Source organism: Bos indicus, chromosome 12, assembly GCF_029378745.1.
Source record: "Bos indicus isolate NIAB-ARS_2022 breed Sahiwal x Tharparkar chromosome 12, NIAB-ARS_B.indTharparkar_mat_pri_1.0, whole genome shotgun sequence".
Classification (NCBI taxonomy): Eukaryota; Metazoa; Chordata; class Mammalia; order Artiodactyla; family Bovidae; genus Bos; species Bos indicus.
In genome coordinates this window covers 54,599,252-54,617,690 of record NC_091771.1, presented here as the reverse complement: position 1 = coordinate 54,617,690, position 18,439 = coordinate 54,599,252, and the positions used below count along the sequence as shown (strand labels likewise).

Below are 18,439 nucleotides of genomic sequence, written 5' to 3'. Positions count from 1 at the left end.
GAAAAATAATTTTAAGATGCAGTACACATATACAATGGAATACTACTCAGCCTTAAAAAAGAGTGAAATAATGCCATTTGCAGCAACATGGATGCAACTAGAGATTATCATACTAAGTTAAGCAAGTAGAAAGAGAAAACAAAACACCATATGATATCACTTATATGCAGAATCTAAAATATGGCACAAATGAACGTATCTACAAAAGGAAACGGACTCAAAGACACAAAGAATAGACTTTCAGTTGCCATGGAGGCAACCAGGGGAAGGAGAGGGATGGGACTGGGAGTTTGGTGTTGGTAGATGTAAACTATTTACAATGGATAAACAATAAGGCCCTACTCTATAGCACAGGGAACTGTATCTAATCTTCTGGGATAAAGAATAATGGAAAAGAATATTTATTAAAAGAATATATTCATGTATAACTGAGTTACTTTGTTGTACAGCAGAGGTTGGCACAACATTGTAAATCAATTATATTTCAATTAAAGAAAAGGAAAAATGAAACAGTTTTATATTTAATTATATCATATCCTTACTGTTTCCTGTATTAACTGTGGTGGTGGTAGTTTAGTTGCCAAGTCGTGTCCAACTCATTGAGACCCCTTGGACTGTAGGCCATCAGGCTCCTCTGTCCATGGTATTTCCCAGGCAAGAATATTAGAGTGGGTTGCCATTTTCTTCTCCAGGGGACCTTGCTGACCCAGGTCTCCTCCATTGCAGGAGGTCTCCTGCGTTACAAGTGAATTCTCTACCAATTGAGCCATTGTCTATCTAGCTAAAAAAGTTATTTGAGCACAAAGACCATTTCCTGTATTCTAATCCCTTAACTGCCAACCTAACTTTCAGCAGAGAAGGTGTTCAATAATAACCTTTTATTAAATTAAGAATTATCAATTGGTAATTGATGTCCTTTTATCACAATTACCATTTGCTTTGACATTAACCACATACCCTGAATGTTCACCAATGGGGCTCCATCCATGGCAATCTCTGGTCAGGCGCTTCGTTCCCTCAACTCTACCTGTGACCTATGCTTAACATTTATTACCACCTCAGTATCCCCAAGAGTGATATTTCCACTTCCCCAGCACTGAATTGGTGCTTCTTTGAATTCAGGGCTTACAGGAAGGCTATATGGCTGTCAGACACTAATGTATGTGATTTCTACTTTAAGAAATAGGAAAAGCCAAAGCAGAACGGGCTATTCAGTCCCCCCATAGATGCTGTGAGACTTCAAATAATATAGTACATCTGTAGAATTCACAGAAGCAAGAAGCATGAGACTGTCAGCCCAGGAAACAAACTAAGTGTGGAGGAAGGGAGAGGTGCATTCATGTTGAATGAATGGGCAGTCTATACAGGGAAGAATGTGAGCAAAAAACAAATGGGATTACATAAAATTGCACTACTCAAGCATAACGCACTTTCACAACTGAGTGACTATATATTTGGTGCTTCCCTGGTGGCTCAGACGATAAAGAATCTGCCTATAATGCAGGAGACCTGGGTTCAAGGTTGGAAAAGTCCCCTGGAGAAGGGAATGACAATCCACTCCTGTATTCTTGCGTAGAGAATTCCATGGACAGAGGAGCCTCGCGGACAACAGTCCATAGGGTTGCAAAGAGTCAGATATGACTGCATGACTAACACAAACACTTATATGTGTATATTGGGATCATCCTGTACATAAAGCATTTATAAAATAACATTTAGCTCAATTAATAATTTATCCTAATTATGTTTATGTCATTCTATTTTACTTCTGCAAGAGTACTTTTAATTGCTATAGGGTATTCCATTCAATGAAGAAACTTCTACAAGATGTCCACTTTATAATATTATTAGCCATCCTGAGCTATAAATATATAGCTAAAATTTTCAAGTATCCTTTATTATATTAATATCCTTAGAAGTTCCAGGAAAGTTCCAGAAATTCTGGTACCACCACTTCTTGCTCTCTTAACTCTGTATGTTCCCTCTAGTCACTGGCCCATTTCTGACCTTCTTTGTTCTGCATATCTTCCACTAAAATCTCCAAATCCACTCCTTGCCCCTGTCCTATGTCTCAGGAGACAGATCTTCATGAACTTCATTGATAAGCTCCGTGGACTTCTTGCTTTTGGTTGAGTTCAGTCACTGAGGCATGAAACAAGATCAGAGGGATGGAGACAGGAAAGTAAAATGGGGGTAGATATTCCCTTGACTCCTTTACCTGGAAGGTTGGCCAGGGGCTAACTGCATCCCTGAACTGAGCATCACAATGTCCATCAGCATCAGCTTCCACAGATCTCTTCTACCTTTCTCTCTCTAGGTCCTAGAGATGGTTCCCTTCTCTTGCCTCATCAGGTTAAGGTATTAATAGTAACAGAGCCCACTATTAAGTAGCCCCACAGAACTGTTATCCTTCATAGTTTTCCCACTCCCTGTCCAAATCTTTGCAAGTAGTCCATTTATTAAAATCCAAAATTATCTAAATTGAGTTTGTCATCAGTTCAGTGTCACGCCACTATCTGAGTTATCCTGTCTGCAGCCAAACTCCTTACATGAGTTGTCTTCATTGGTTGTCAATGCTTTCTCCCTTCTTCCTCAAGAAACATCCATCACTAACACAAACAGTAATGCATCACACATTGCCAAATCCTAGATTGGAGCCCCATCTTTCTTAGTCCACCTGCAGCACTTGGTCTAGTGAAACTGTCGTTCATTCTTCAAATACTTTAGTCACTTCATATCAGGGACATCATTTATAGTTCACCTTCCTTTGCTGGTTCCTCCTCATCTCTCTTAACCTCTAAGATAAAACTGCAAATGCCCCAGTCTGTGGACCCCTTCTCTTCTCTATGTTTACTTTTTCTTGGTGATTTCCTGTAGTCCCATAGCTTTAACTATCATTTCAATACCAACTACTTCCAAATTCATCTACGTGGTCTATTACCTCTCCCCTAAATTCCAGACTCATATGTCTAACTGCTTACTCAACATATGGTCATGGGGAGGGAGGAGGAGAGGGTCAGATGTATTGAAAGAGTAACATGGAAATTTATATTACCATATGTAAAATAGATAGCCAACGGGAATTTGCTGTATGGCTCAGGAAACTCAAACAAGGGCTCTGTATCAACCTAGAGGGGTGGGATGGGAAGAGAGATGGGAGGAAGGTTCAAAAGGGAGGGGATATATGTATACCTATGGCTGATTCATGTTGAGGTTTGACAGAAAACAACAAAATTCTGTAAAGCAATTATCCTTCAATAAAAAAAATAAATTTTAAAAAAGTTATCTCTTCTTTCACACATACAATACCTAACCCTTGATCTTTTTTCCCCTGCAAATGTGTAGATGGCAACTGTTTGTCTAATTTTCAGACCCAAGACTTTGGTGCCATCTTTCCTTCTCTCGTACCACATATCCACTCCATCAGGAAATCCTGTGGACTCTGACATCAAAATGCACAGAAACCTACAACTCTCTCCAGTATGATTTCTCATCAAGGTGAGAGAGATGCCTCGGAACCAGTCTATTTTGTTTCCTCCCCAACAGACTCTTCTTAGAGGAGCCAGATTATGTCATTTATCTGCTCAAAACCCTAGCGACCAATGTCTTTATTTGACCTGCAAGGCTGTAAATTCCTTGTTCTGCACATTCCTGTCTATCCTTATCTCATATCTCTCTCCCCTTCACAGAGTATTCTTGCTAGTCCTTCCACACACTTAGCTTACTCTCATCTCAGGGCTTTTGCATTTATTGTTCCTTCTTCCTGGAATGTTCCTGTAATATTTGTCTGCTAGATATTCACAGAGATGGCTTCCTGAGTTTCTTTATGTTTCTGCTTAAGCATCATGCCATCAGAGAGGTTTTCCATAGGGACCTTGTTTTAAAAAGCATGTAACTGAACCCCCTGCAACACTCTGTAAACCTGCTCCTGTTCTTATGGCAGTGATTACCACTTGCTGTATTTTATGTTCATTTTTGTTTCTTTGTAGCCTTTCCCTGGCCCCTAGGATTAACCTCATTGAGAGCAGAGATATGTTTGCTCTCTACTGTGTCCCCAGCACATAGAACTGAGCTTGACACATAGAAATGCATTTAATGCATAAACAAATGAATGAAAAGATGTGTGCATGTTTTTTTAAATGTTTATGATGAAAGTTTATTAGAGGAAATAGTTTAATGCATCTTCATTTATTCGTTAGTGAACTTTGACAGTTACTAGTATAAGGTCATTTGGTTTTATTCTTCCCATTCTATTTCTCTTCAGTCACTTCTTACTAGTTTTAAAGCAAACTCTGGATGTCATGTCATTTCATCTGTAAGTTATATGTGTTTTTTTATTGTCCTCTAAAATTTTATGCAATTTATATTCATGATGAGCTGTATTGAAAAAGCCCCCTTCATCTCCTACTCATACTAGCAGATACGATCATATAAAGATTATCTTTGTCAATTTTATTGGTGAAAAATCTCAACTGTTTCATTTTTAAAATAAAGAGAACGATAAATAAAAACACTATTCCTAAGGTCTATGATAACGTTCTCTTCTTTTGGTGACTTCTCACAATTCCAAAATTCTAAGAGACAGAAATGTATTAAACCACCTTTTCTTCTCCTCTTAAAAGTTTATCTCATGCAATTATACACAATAACTTGTATAATTATAAGATCTGATCCCTATCTTAACTCTCTCAGAACATAATACAAAAGGTACATTAGAAGCATCATAATTTTAAAAAATACTCTTTCTTTGATTTTAACAGTTTAAGAAGACAGTCTGGAGTGAATAGAGAAATTATTGAGGAAAACAAGGTGCGTGACCCTGACATCTTCTCCAGTCAGTCACCTCCATGGATAACCTTATGAAAGATCTTTCTGGAGCCTTGGCTCCATCTTTGAAGCCATCTTCTAAATCTGGATAGACAAAGCCAGCCCAAGGTGCCCCTGAGCCTCTCATCTACTGAAACTGGAGACACGCTGCATCCTGGCAACACCAGGATGGCTCAGGTCAGCAGCTCTGGCAGTCACCCAGAACAACTCTATGACTCTCCCTGGAGAGACCTTCTCTTCCCATAAGTGTCAGCATATTAAGCATCTACCGCGTCGAATAAGATGATGAGGATTTTGGGGAAGAAATGTGAAGACAAATGTGGGTATTTGAAAGCAGAAAAGAAAATCCAGTGCTCAAAATGGCATTCTTTAACTGAGACTAGCTATAAATTTTTTCTCTCTTGTTGATTTCCTGTCTTGGAAAGAACCCATTAATGGAAAAAAAAAAAAAAAAGTACAAGTTGGAAGCTCAACTGTGATTTTTTTTTTAATGGTAAATCTGGTACCATTCATATCTGGAAAATGTGAAAGGAAGATTTGAAAATCTCATTTTGTCATTTTATCCAAATGCTGGAACAACCTATGTAAAAGACACAAAAATAGGTGTACAGTGGGGCGGAGGGTGAGGAAGTGCTTTCCTTGCCTTTCCCCCCACTTGCTTTACCAACAGAGCTTGAAGCCTCTTAGTCTCTCGTCACCTTTAACTCCACTCCTTTCCTGCCAAGAATCTGATGGCTGAGTTTCCGGTTAGACGGGGAGCAGGATAAACCTTTGTTGTAATTTGCTGGAGACCCTATCCAGCTAGATTTTTGGATGAGAAATTTATTGCTTCTCCTCACTGAGGGATATAACACCAGGTCAACAATCTCCATAGCCCATTTGAATGGACATTCACTGGACCACGGTTGTGGCCTACTCATCCATTAGTGTGCAAATCTAACTAGAGGTGAAGGGCTGAAGTGGAGGGCTGCAGGGAAGGGAGCATCTTCACGCTGATCCTTTCTGCACTTCCTGACAGGGCTCCTGGGGTTTCCAAGCTCGTTTCTCCAAGTGTCTGTGGCTCCTGCCTTCCAAGTTCTGAGGAAGTGTTCTCCTCCTATAGTGTTTCAGAGGCCCTCAGAGCCGCTCACAGTAGCTACCAACCAAAGTTCACAGACTGGCCTTCTGGGGTGCCCTTCCAGAGACTTTTGGGAACAGAAATCTAAATAATACTGAGAGTAACAGACTGCTGGCCATTCTCTCAGCACCCTAGACTAAGGCAGGGTGGATTTTCTCTGCTGATTCTATCGTGGCTGAGGGTGGGTACTCACAGTCCCCAGAAGTCTTCTCCCAGCGAGGAGCAAGCCACTTTATCCTCAGCAGAGAGCATGGGCCCTGTCTGTGCCAGGAAACAGCCTAGAAGGAAAAGAAAGAAGAGAAGGGGAGGAGAAGGGGAGATGGGAGAGGGGAAGGAAGGAGGAGGAGGAATGGGAGGAGAAGGAAAAAGCAAGGACTTCACTGCTTTCATTACATCTGTTTCTTCATGTCATTCCAGAAACTGAAGAAGCCAATGAGAGATAGGGGCTCTTCATTTAATTGCTTGATAAATGTAGAAAGGTTTCAGTAGTATCTCAACTTACAGAGCTGTTATGCTCCTCATTGACTCAATGGACATGAGTTCGAGCAAACTCCAGGAGATAGTGAAGGACAGGGAAGCCTGGTGTGCTATAGTCTATGGGATCAAGAAGAGTTGGACAAAGCTTAATGATTGAACAACAATAATGTCGAAGTGCTAAAGAATCTGCCTGCCAATGCAGGAGATGCGGGTTCTACCCCTGGGTCAGGAAGATCCCCTGGAGAAGGAAATGGAAACCCATTCCAGTATTCTGGCCTGGAGAATTCCATGGACAGAGCAGCTTGGCAGGCTATAGCCCATGGGGTCACAAAGAGTCGGACGCAACTGATTGCATGTACACATGTTTCAAGTATACTGGGAAAATTCTCTACTTAAAGGATCCATATGAGGACTCTATTTAAAAACCAAAAACTCCTTTTTGAAATGAGAACAACTGCTTTCTTCATTTTGCTTTATTAATGTAGCATTCCCTTTCACAAGTTATATAAAAAACAGAATTTAAAATGTTATATTTAAATAGAACTTGACTCAGAAATTAAAACAGATAGTTTTACTCATTCTTTAAAATAGCCTGATGAGGAAATAATACACTGACTCTGACTCTGGCCAACAACATAGTTTGCAAAGAGTTGATGTGACTAGAACTTGGGTCCCTGGGCACCAAGTTTGTTAGCTTTGAGAAAAAATAAAAAGTTGTAGCAATGCCTCAGTTAATAATTTATTTGGGAATAAACATGTTCAATAACAAAGTCTCTATTATACGTTTTTTAATTTTTTTTACAATTTTTAATTAATTTATTTAATTGAAGGATATTTGCTTTACAATATTGTGGTGGTTTTTGCCATACATCGACACGAATCAGCCATGGGTGCACATGTGTCCCCCATCCTGAACCCTCCACCCACCTCCCTCCCCACCTCATCCCTCTGGGTTGTCCCAGAGCACCAGCTTTGAGTGCCCTGTTTCATGCATCAAACTTTCACTGAAAAAAGTTGTAGCAATGTCTCAGTTAATAACTTATTTGGGAGTAAACATTTTCAATAACAAAACCTCTATTTTAAAAATAAATAAATACTTTGTAAAAGAACAAAAATTTGAAGATAAATCATTGTATGAGGACTGCCCTCAATTCTTCCATCTCCTCTTTTATTTCTCTTTTTAAATTTATTTTTTATTGAAGGATAATTGCTTTATAGAATTTTGTTGTTTTCTGTCAAACCTCAACATGAATCAGCCATAGGTATACATATATCCCCTCTCCTCTTTTATTTCTTTCTCCATTCTTAGATAACAGTCCCTTCCCACCTCACTCCAGTTCTCCTTAAAGCTTTCTCTCACTTTCCTCCCAATTAATCATTCACTATCAGCTAATCAAAGAAAACTTTAATGTGTCAGAGTCTCAGAGTATCAACCTAGACAACAGTGGTGTCAAAAGGTTTGTAATTCAGCTTATTGGCTTAAAGTTTTTGCCTTCTGTAAAGAAAACTTCAGAAATGTACACTCCAGTGTTCACAGTAGCACTGTTTACAGTAGCCAAGACATGGAAGCAGCCTAAATGTCCATCAACAGATGAATGGGTAAAAGAAGATGTGGGATATACACACAGTGGGATACTACTTAGCCATAAAGAAAGAATGAAATAATCCCAGCACCATAGTTGGACCTAGAGATTATCATACTTTGTGCAATAAGTCAGAGAAAGCCAAATAAATGATATCACTTAGATGTGGAATCAAAAAAACCGATAAAAAAAATTAACTTACTTATAAGACAGAAATAGATTCACAGACATAGAAAACAAATTTATGGTTACCAAAGGGGGAAGGGAGGGCAATAGATTAAGAATTTGAGATTAACAGATATACAATACTAGATATAAAATAAATAAACAACAGGACTTACTATATAGCACAGGGAATTAGATTCAATATCTTGTAATAACCAATAATGTCAAAGAATCTGAAAAAAATATATATATACATATATAAGTAATTGTATTTTGTAAAAGTATATATATATATTTGAAGATTTTAAATAATTATTTTTTAAATAGGAAAGTAAGTCCTATTGCTTTATTATTATTCCAATCCAGTTTATAACATTTCTGATAATAGTTAAGAAAGGTCATTAGACCATACGTGTGTCATTAGTTGAGGTATCAGTATACTTATGTAATTTAAGTAGGAAAGACATTCAACTGAAAATATTTGCTAAAGACACATCTGTCATGCCAGACAGTGGGACTCATCAGACTGGAGCCTTCAGGGAAGATCACTAAGACAGAAAAGCTGAGTCATCAGGAACCATGTCTGAGATGGATCTGGCAAGCTAGACACTGGCAAGCTGATTTAAGAATCAAGATCAAGGAGTGCGCAGGGCTGGGAAAGGCAGAAAGCAAAGCTTGAGGCTAGACTGTGTCAGATGTCAATAGCCAAGATGTTAATTAGCCAACAGGCCTCAGAGGTCAGAACAGATGAGGGAGACAGACAGACAGGGCCAAAGTACTCAGGCAGACTAAATGAGGGGCACCTCTAAGAAATGTCAGAGCTTTGATCTTAGACTGTATGTGCACCCTCATCTACCCACATAGGAAGGTTGCTTAACACCATGGCAGAGGTTCCATCCCAGGGTCAAATGCTGCCCAGATATGTGGCGTCTTACTCCACTGTTTAGAAATTAGAGATAAATGTTGACAACAGAAAAAATAAGAAACAGAAGAGTAACATTCCTGTTCTCCTGAAGCCCTAGTTAAGTGGTAATTCCCCTCTTAAACTAAACTGCATTATAAAAGAGAAAACTGAAGGGAGTCTAATGCCTTCAGAAATCAATTTTTGAATCATTCTTGAGTTTTTGTTTGATCTTACTGATGCATCTTTGGCATGTCAGTGAAAATATAATTTCTGTTTTTATGTAAACAAGAATCTTCATCTCTTTTGCATTGATGAGCCAAGGCAATTTGAATATTAAACAGTGAAAGTAATCAATATAGGAAGTTAACATGAGGAGCACTTATCCTTTGGAGTGACAACCCAGAACATGACTATTTTTCTGTAAGAATTGCACTCCCTTCTCTACACATAAGGGTTGGCCCTGGCTGCCATGTTGAACCTATCTCTTTGGCAAAGCTGGTTGAACCAGGGGCGGTACCTAACACAAGTTGGGCCAATCAACATTTATCTCTTGAGAAGCTGAAACAGAGATTCAAGGAAGCTAGTCTCTACTAGTTTCTCAAACTGAGGATATGCAAAAGCAAGTACTCTTGGGGTGTCCTTTTACCATTTTGCTATCTAATATGGCAGAGTCTAGCCACATGTGGCCATTTAAGTTTAAACTGAAATTAAAAAATTAGATTTTTACACATGTATACCTGTGATGGATTCATTTTGATATTTGGCAAAACTAATACAATTACGTAAAGTTTAAAAATAACATTAAAAAAAATTAGATTTTTAATTATCCCCGCCATATTTCAAGTACTCAATAGCTGCGTGTAGCTGATGACTACCACATTGAGTGGTGCAAATATGGAATATTTCAGCACTGATTTACCCATACTCAGAGAATCAGAGGAAGCCTGTGTGCAGAGACAGGGGAAGAAAGTAGAATTATAGACAGAAGTAGAACCAAGAGACAGAAAAGGTAGGAGATTAGCTTTCTCTATTTTCAAGACCCTTGTTTTGGTCCCTAAGACTCAATTTTATGGGATTTCCCTGCTGATCCAGTGATCAAGCCTTCCAAAGCAGGGGATGAGAGTTCAATCCCTGGTCAGGGAATTAAGATCTCATGTGCTTCATGGCCAAGAAACCAAAACATAAAAAACAGAAGCAATATTGTAACAAATTCAGTAAAGACTTTTGAAATGATACACATTAGAAAGAAAAAAAAAAAAGATTCAACTTTTATCTGTCTTTAAACTCCATGATAAACATGTCTGCTGCTGCTGCTAAGTCACTTCAGTCGTGTCCAACTCTGTGCGACCCCATAGATGGCAGCCCACCAAGTTCCCCCGTCCCTGGGATTCTCCAGGCAAGAACACTGGAGTGGGTTGCCATTTCCTTCTCCAATGCATGAAAGTGAAAAGTGAAAGTGAAGTCGCTCAGTCGTGTCCAACTCTTAGCAACCCCATGGACTGCAGCCCACCAGGCTCCTCCGTCTAGATTAACACAATTTGAATCATCTTAGCCTTCCCCATCTTCTTTCTCAACACACTGGTGCTGAATTACTTGGATTGTTGTTTAGTTGCTACATCATGTCTGACTTGTTGTGACCCCAAGCACTGTAGCCCACCAGGCTCCTCTGTCCATGGGATTATCCAAGCAAGAATACTGGAGTGGGTTGCCATTTCCTTCTCCAAAATTATTTGGATAGTTCTATTGCTATTTATTTAATTTTGTCTATTTTTTAAAAAATGTATTTTCACTTTAAAAAAAGTGAAAATTTCAAAAGTGTACTGACCCCTAGGTATTAATTTTTAATTTCAGATCTCCAAATAAAATAGTCCAGGCTAGTTACTATGGGTAAAACTTGAGTGGATTAAAGTGAGATCTTAGGTGGAGAATTAATTGGGAAGTGAATTGTTTACTTCATCTATCCAGAAAAGTACTAAATAAAAGTGGCTCCTGGAGAAAGAACTGGTCAAAAAGTACAGTGAGTCTCAAAGTTGCCACATGCATAGATTATCTCAGAAGATTACAGAGAACTGAAGTTGTGTGACTTTCTGAGTTGCCTCAGAAAGATTTTGTTTCCACTTAGTGTCTTTTTTTGCTACAACATTTTGGGAGAGAAGGCAGCGGCTCTGTAACTGCTGACATAACTTGAGAACACTCAGGCTTGCAAAGCAAGAGTAATCTTGACCTCCATTGGGCAGAATACCTTTGATCTTCACCAGCCACTGTAGCTGCCTGAGATTATCTCAAATGTTAAACAGAGAGCTCTCTTGCTCCAAGCTACATTAACTCCACTATCTGTGCAGTGATCCCTTACAGGTGAGAGGCTGCTATGAAAAGCAACTGAAGTCCAGGAGTGTTAGAGAGAAGGATTTCTAACCAAGACAGAACGAGCTTGCTACCTGCAACTCTGCCAAGAGGGGTGGATCATCTTTCTTATGTGTTGATGGGTTTGTGTCTGTAAGTTTAGGAGTTGTTGCTGCTCAGTTGCTAGGTCGCTAGGTCTGACTCTGTGACCCCATGGACTGTAGCACACCAGGCTTCCCTGTCCTTCACTATCTCCCAGAGTTTGTTCAAACTCATGTTCACTGAGTCAGTGATGCCATCCAACCATCTCATTTTCTGTCACCCCTTCTCCTCCTTCCTTCGATCTTTCTGAGCCTCTGGGTCTTTTCCAGTGTGTTGGTTCTTTGCATCAGGCGGCCAAAGTATTCGAGCTTCAGTTTCAATATCAGTTTAGGAGTAAGATCCAGAAATATAAAGGGGAGAAGGACTAAAATTAGGAAGTCAAAGAGGAGAGCCTGAGTAGAAAAAAGAGGAAATACCAAGACTAGATTCTGTAACAGGAAAAATGCAGAGAGAGAAAACTAAAAAATTCAGAGTAGTAGTCCAGAAAACACATTAAGGAAGAGAAATATCTCATGCATACAGGTTTAAAAGTTGCTTCTTGTGAGATGCTCAGTGCAAATGTTCACTCCATCGTCTCACCCATAAAATTTTAGTAACACCTCCTCCCAAACAACAAAAGCCTCTCTTGTTCAGGGAGATGAGCTCGCCTGGCACATTCATGAGAAGTGGACCAAAACCAGATCCCTCAGTACAAGGCTGTTCTATGTACTGCTTCTTCATAATCAGTGCTCAACTTTTATTAACAAAATGGTGGCCTTGAAGCAGTTTAATTTCATAGAAAATTACATTTCAGTCATCTTAAGTTCAACCTTCATATTTTTTCCCAAGAAAGGTTAGTTGGTGCCCAGATTTAATGTGAGACAAGGAGAAAGGAGGTCTTCCCAATGGTAAAGAACCTGCCTGCCAATGCAGGAGATATAAGAGACCCAGGTTTGATATCTAGACCAAGGAGATCCCCAGGTCAAGAAGATCCTCTATGGGGAGGGAGGAGGGAGGAGGGTTCAGGATGGGGAACACATGTATACCTGTGGCGGATTCATTTTGATATTTGGCAAAACTAATACAATTATGTAAATTTTAAAAATAAAATAAAATTAATTAAAAAAAAAAAAAAGAAGATCCTCTAGAGGAAGGCATGGCAACCCACTCCAGTATTCTTGCCTGAATCCCATGGATAGAGGAGCCTGGAAGGCTACAGTCCATGGGACTGCAAGGAGTCAGACACGACTGAAGCAATGGACAATGAGAAAGGAACGGTAGTAACAAACCAATAATAACCACCACCACCACAATAATGGCTATCATTCACTTGCCATTTATTATATTCTGGGTACTGTACCTCTATATCCATCTATCTCATCTAATTCCCACAGCAAACTTAAGTGGTACTACCCCATTTTATAGATGGTATAATCGAAGCAGATTAAGAAACTGACTCAAGGTTAAGCTCTAAGTGGTGGAAGCAGAATTCATATCCAGGCATACAAGTCATGGCTATAGTAAGAAATGAGTGGCACACATGAACACTGGAACTCGAGAAGTTTAATCAATGCATGAGGAAAGTAGAGGAAAGTATTCTAGGGCTAGTTCCAGTGGAATCCACTACTGTCCCTGGTTCAAAGGGGCAGGGGAGGTGGTGCTCATCAGCAAACTGTGTCTTTCAGAAGCTCTGATCATTGGTCAGGGATATAGGCAGCCCATGGGGACCACAGAGAGGAAGCTGGTGGATTTAGTAGTCTGACCACACACCCTTCCTTCTCTCTGCTGGAGCGCCCCCCTGCCCCACCATTGGTAAAACTGAATGTGAAGCCAACACTTTCTGTGAGCAGATTCTTCGAGATTTTGAGTTTCAGATCTGAGTCAGTGGATGAAAGAAAAGTGGAAGTATTAGCACTCAGTCCTGTCCAACTCTTTGAGACTCCATGGACTGTAGCCTGCCAGGCTCCTTGGCCCATGGAATTCTCCAGGCAAGAATACTAGAGTAGTTTGCCATTCTCTTCTCTAGGGGATCTTCCTGACTCAGGGATGGAACCTGGGTCTCCTGCACTGCAGGCGAATTCTTTACCATCTGAGCTACCAGGGAAGCCCTGAATCAGTGGATAAACCATAGCAAGTGAGAACCCAGAACCATACAAACTAATAGACCCATAAGATAACAAGGACATGAAAATCTTGGGTAGGCTTAGACTTTCCCAGGGTTTAAGACTGTTATATCTAGATATCAAGAGTAGGAAACTTGAGTTCTGTTTGATGTCTGGTTTGCATACAGATAGAAGTCACATGGACTTCCCTGGTGGCTCAGTTGGTAAAGAATCAGCCTGCAATGCAAGAGAATTGGGTTCAATCCCTGGTTTGGGAAGATTCTGGAGAAAGGAATGGCTACCCAATCTGGTATTCTTGCTTTGAGAATTCCACGGACAGAGGACCCTGGTGGGCTACAGCCTATGGGGTCCCAAAGAGTTGTACACAACTGAGTGACTAACACAGATACAAAGTTCATGTAGGTTTCAAGTTATATTTACTGATGGCTGAACTTTTCATTGTTCTGAAATATATATGCAGTTAGTTCTGCTGTATAATTTGTTTTGAAAAGATAGTTTTCTTACAACATGATTGATATGTTAGGGAACAGTTTGAGTGTAATTTCTTGTGCACCATTTTGTCCAGTAGAAATACTAGACTGAAGGCAGAAAGCTGCATCAGCTAAATAAAGATGTATAGGAATATACAAAGTCCACCCCGCCACACACACATACCTTAAAATCTACTACTTATCTCAGTTTCTTAATGTGTTACGAGCCACATCCATGCATACCTGATATTACAACTTTCCATATAAATGCATGATTTCACATAATACAGTGATTCTTAGGAAAGAATATGTCACATTGCAGCAGGACTGGGTGTAAGTATCACTGATGGGCCAAAGCCTTATCTCAACAACTGGCGTTTCACTGCCTGACTCTTCCAAGCAGTCTCTGAATCATGAAAGGTTCAAGCTAAACCGTGTGTCCTCTTAGAAGTTATCCTAGTTTTCCTTGTCTGTGTTTGAGCCCTTCCTTCCCCAAATCTCTACTGAGGGCTTTTCTCCTCACATGTTTTGTAGATCATGGGTGGAAAGTGAAAGTGAAAGACACTCAGTTGAGTCCGACTCTTTGTGACCCCATGGGCTATACAGTCCATGGAATTCTCCAGGCCCGAATACTGGAGTGGGTAGCCTTTCCCTCCTCCAGGGGAATCTTCTCAACCCAGGGTTCAAACCCAGGTCTCCCGCATTGCAGATGGATTCTTTACCAGCTGAGCCACAAGGGAAGCCCAAGAATACTGGAGTGGATAGCCTATCCCTTCTCCAGCGGATCTTCCCAACCCAGGAACTGAACTAAGGTCTCCTACCTTGCAGGCAGATTCTTTACCAACTGAGCTATCCGGGAAGCCAGAGTCGGTCAAAAGAAAACAGGGCCTACTCTCTCCCCACCAGAGAGGTGATAAAACTTGAGTTTAAACCTTTTCTGCTTTGTCTAGGCCAGAGGTTTTCCTAACATCAAACCATCGACTAGTGGTGGTCAATCAAGAAGTTCCTAAAGTCCTTAGGAAAATAAGATAAATAAAAATAATGTGACCATTTTTTCATAAAATGAGATTCATTGAAAAAGGATTATCTTTTATTCTGATCTTTTCTACATGAAATGGTCATTATCTGGTGTTTTATTTTTCTTATCACCTTTACCTTCCAAAATGAAAATAGTTTTAAAGTCTGTTTCCCAATTTTTTTTAATTTTTTAAATTTATTTATTTTTTAATTGAAGAATAATTGCTGTATTATAAAGTTCTAACATCTAGGCATCACGTCTTCTCTAGATATGCAATTATAGTTTGCCAGCCCTCAGGGGATGTTCTGGGCTCTATTATCTTCCTGATCATGGGATTTTGGCAAATGTACTGTCAAGAGAGCAGACCTGTTAGCAGCCCCTGAAGAGAAAATCCAGAACTCCTACGTCCTCCATTGAAATATTCAAACTGAAAGTTTTAAATCAAATACTTAATTTCCCATACTGTATCACTTTCTGCATTCAAGTATAGTATGGGACAGCAGTCAATAGGAGACACAAAGAAAGGTAACCAGATGTGCCTAGGCAATATTGAAAATCCATGTCTAGTCCCATGTCCTTCTACCCTGGCCCAGAGGGTGAGGGAATTCACCAAATCTGGGAGGAAACATAGTTTCAGGACCAAAGTGAGGCAGCCAGGGGCAAGGAGATTGGGTAGGAAGCGAATGGCCTTGGAAGCTTTATTTCATTCTTACATTAAGAGAACTACACCATGTAATGTTGAAAGAGGAAGCTGACACTACAAACTGAATAAAGGTAATAAAACAGTTGTTCTTCACCTTTTTCAATAACCTGTTCATCCTGTCTAACTCCCTAGGGACTTTCTCTCTCTCTCTCTCTCTCTCTCTCTCCTTCTCTCGCTCTCGTTCTCTCTCGCTTGCTCTCTCTCTCTCTTTCTCACACACACACACACACACACACACACACATCAATATATAGAGAGATATGTGCTGTGCTGGGCTTAGTCACTCAGTCATGTCCCACTCTTTCGGACGCCATGGACTGTAGCCCTCCAGGCTCCTCTGTCCAGGGGATTCTCCAGGCAAGAATACTGGAATGGGTTGCCATGTCCTCTTCCAGGGGTTCTTCCCAACCCAGGGATCAAACCCAGGTCTCCTGCACTGCAGGTGGATTCTTTACCATCTGAGCCACCAGAGAAGCTATAGAGAGATATAGCCATTCCCTGTTCTAAAGGAATTAAACATTTTTTTTAAACATGTTTTAAAAAAAAAATAAACAAATACTCTTAAGAGAATGAAGTAAAAGATATAATAAGGACAAAAGTAAATCGAATTCAGAAAAAATAAAAAGAATGTGTGTTGGAATGATTAATTTCAGGAACTCTATGAAGTAGAAGTTAGAATGCGTGTAGAAACAGCAAATAAACCAGCCTCTTAATCAGGATGGTGTGGGGTGGGAGTAGGGAAGCAATGGGAAATGAAGTTAGATGAGGAAACCAAAACCAGTTTATAGACAGCTTGGATGTAAAGAAAAGAATTGCAGTCTCTGCCTCCTCTTTTATTAGCTCCTTTCTGACATGTTCTCTTACCTCCAATTCCAATCTCTTTAATTCTACTGATTTTACTCCTTACTCAAAAGTAGGCAATGTGGACCAGACCCTAAGTTCTGTGAATAGTTGTTTAAGGCTTATAGGTTGCATTTTGTCTTTGCAAAGATGTGACGGTTCAAGTTAAGGACATACTGTCTGGAAGGACCACAGGGCTGGCAGAAGCACTGGCACCCCAGGGGTCTTTCAGTCAAAGGAACACTACAGTATTTATACTGGTCAGAGTAATTCCCAGATTCCTATTACCTTCAGTCTGCTGAACCACCATTGTGATTCAGGAAGGGAATTTAAGTCTTGTGAAAAAAAATTATCATTATGAAATTCATTTAAACAGGTATTTTAGGAGATTATAGTCCTTGCAACACAACTTCAATAAATTGCTGTTGCTTTTTGGTTGCTAAATTGTGTCCAAATCTTTTGTCACCCCATGGATTATAGCCCACCAGGCTCCTGTGTCCATGGGATTTCCCAGGCAAGAATACTGGAGTGGGTTGCCATTTCCTTCTCCAGGGGATCTTCCTGACCCAGGGATCAAAGCTGCTTGAGACCTACCTCTCCTGCTTGGCAGGCAGATTCTTTACCACTGAGCCACCAGGGAAGCCCCTTCAACAAATTATAGGCCTGCTAATACTTAACCAATACTTATTTTACTTTTATCTGTGAACTTTGATGAGACTTCCTGGGCATTTTAAAGCCCGATTAGTCCAAAGGGGTAATGAATTATGAACATCTAGTCTTATTTCTGTTGTGCTGTTATTTTCCTAATCATTTTTGGTTTCACAGTCTTCCACATCTAGGATAACTATTGGATTATTTCCCCCTTCTTTCTGGTACATTTAGAGTTCAGTTTGAGAGCACATCATCCCTCATCCCTCAGAAGAAATAACAAGAATGTTCATGTCTAGTTTTAACAAGTGGGTGATCGACCCCAACTTTGGAGTCAGAACTTCACACTCTCGAAAGAGACCATTATGTGTAACTTTTCACCCTGTGAGAAAAGCAGGATACATCAAGCCTCCACTGAAGGTTTTTCTTTCATCTTTACGAGTCCCTCTCATGAGCTAATTTCTTTCACAGACGATCTAAGCCCCTTAAAGAGCAGGACTGCGCCCTGACAGACACACTGGCAGGCAGTTGATCATTAATTTTACATGCTCCACACCTGCTATCTGCTGGACTGTATATTGTTTGCGAGACTTCCTCCCATCAATACAGAAAGGCTGCTGTGCACGGGTCAGGGTGAGATCTTTATCTGAGCTATTATCAGCAGTCCAGACAGACTCTCAGGCTTTCCCTCAACAAGTCCAAGTTTGCAGAGTTCACAGGGCTTAAACCTACATGAATACAGTAGGATTTTTTATGCAAAACAACAGCTGCAGAGGCAGTCTCCACAACACGCCCCCGCTGAGTATGTGCAGATACTAAAAACAGGTGCATCTCCAGACTAAAACTGCTGTGTGCTGTAAAAAAAAAAAAAAAAAATTTTAAAGCATGACATTCACTTCTTCATCAGACCAAGGTCTCAATAAAGTATGTAGTGGAGGCACATAAAGGAATTCAGAAACACGATCAGCTGAAATACCAAGGCTTAAAAAAAAAAAAAAAGGCCATAAAGGTAGAACATAAAATCCCCAGAGCAGAATTTCTGTTCTCTTACTTTTGGTGAGCATGCCACCTTTTGAAAGTCTCAGGAGGCTGCCAGCCCTGCACATAATAAAAGCAACTTTTAAACGGCAAGCTAATTAA

The 18,439-nt window shown here is 40.0% G+C and overlaps 2 long non-coding RNA genes across 7 annotated transcripts in view; one reads left to right on the top strand and one right to left on the bottom strand.

Annotated features, from left to right (window-relative positions):
• LOC109566893 (uncharacterized) overlaps positions 1–7,194 on the top strand; it is a 35,896-nt gene extending 28,702 nt beyond the window's left edge. For 4 of the 6 annotated variants that reach the window (XR_011569784.1, XR_011569779.1, XR_011569780.1 and 1 more), the window contains 2 exons: positions 3,346–3,498; positions 4,761–7,194. This is a non-coding gene — a long non-coding RNA (uncharacterized lncRNA). The remainder of the gene's footprint in view (positions 1–3,345; positions 3,499–4,760) is intronic. The other 2 variants (XR_011569781.1, XR_011569782.1) reach the window with 1 other exon arrangement.
• Positions 1–18,439, bottom strand: part of LOC109567128 (uncharacterized) — a 223,535-nt gene that overhangs the window by 137,434 nt on the left and 67,662 nt on the right. The window lies entirely within an intron of this gene.